Source organism: Tupaia chinensis, unplaced genomic scaffold (assembly GCF_000334495.1).
Source record: "Tupaia chinensis unplaced genomic scaffold, TupChi_1.0 Scaffold000479_1, whole genome shotgun sequence".
In the NCBI taxonomy this organism is placed as follows: domain Eukaryota; kingdom Metazoa; phylum Chordata; class Mammalia; order Scandentia; family Tupaiidae; genus Tupaia; species Tupaia belangeri.
Genome location: NW_006159991.1, coordinates 299,958 through 301,186, shown reverse-complemented (window position 1 = coordinate 301,186; position 1,229 = coordinate 299,958).

The window sequence follows — 1,229 nt, the reverse complement described above, 5'->3', positions numbered from 1 at the left end:
TCTCCATTGGGCTGAACATACACTGTATATTTTGCAATAGTTACCTCAAGGTCTACTGACCAAATTGTTGTGTTGAGATGATATTTAACTTTTTGCCTAATAAAATTTATTGATTCTTTTCTATTTTTTTGCGGGTCTGCTCCTTACACCTACTTCTCCGGGATAGGGAAGCCTGGGTAGAGTCTCTGGATGGGGGGGCCTGATGTGGGTTGGGGGGCCGGCGAGAACCGCAGTTTTGACTCTGCAAGCTTTTGGGACCCGGTACCTGGGGCAGCCGGTCCTGGCGGGTCGAAGTTGCCCGGACCAGGCCAGCTGCCTGGTGGTGAACAGCCAACGGAGGCCGGGGAAACCGGCGGTGAGGCCGAGCTCCGGGGCCTTCTGTCTCTTTGCCTGACCACGGGCAAGGCTTGGGCTGGGCTGGCGTCCCGGGTGTCGCTGTCCAGTACACTTCTGTCCTCTTGTTACGCACCCAAATTTCCCAAACTCGGGACTACAGAGGTGCCTGCGGGCGACCTTCCCTGGCAGCGTGGGGAACGTGGAGCAGTGGACAAGAGCGAGAGCTGAGGGCGCACCTCCGGAGGAGGGAAACGGCAGCGGGTCTGGTCCAACGTGGCAGCCCAGAGACACTGGGGGCTTCCAGGGGATCGAAGGCCTGCGGCCCCCGCCACCCCCACGTCCAACCAGTCCCCGCTGGAAGAATCTGGGTCCTGCATCGCAAGCCCCTCCCGAGCACAAGTCCTGGCAGGGGCAGGGCCCAGGCAACCGACGAGTCCCGAAGCGCCATAAAAGAAAATGAGGGCTGTTACCGTTTATGGGGTGTAAAGGGCTGCGGGGGAACCGCGATGGGGCGTCCCCTTACCCCCTACCCCCATCTCCACCCGCCGCCAGGTTGGGACGCCCTCTGTTGTTGCAGACAGAAGGAACTTCAAAGAATGGGCAGTAAGAGTGTGCCATAAAGGCCGGGTCTGCGAACTGTCTGGAATTCGACCCTTAATTAGTTTACAACTGTCCAGCCCCAATTAGGGTATTCCACCAAAGCCCTTTCATTTGTTTGCTGTCTGCTGCCGATAAAGCGGCTGCGGAAACAGCTCTCTTTTATGGGCATAGGCCCCTCAGCAGCGTAGATTCCAGGCTCCACGAAGACCCCCTGGGGACTGGCCCCTCGCCCCCACTTCGGGAATGGGGCGCTGTGTCCCCGGTAGCCGCCGGCTGGTTAGGCCCGCTGGACG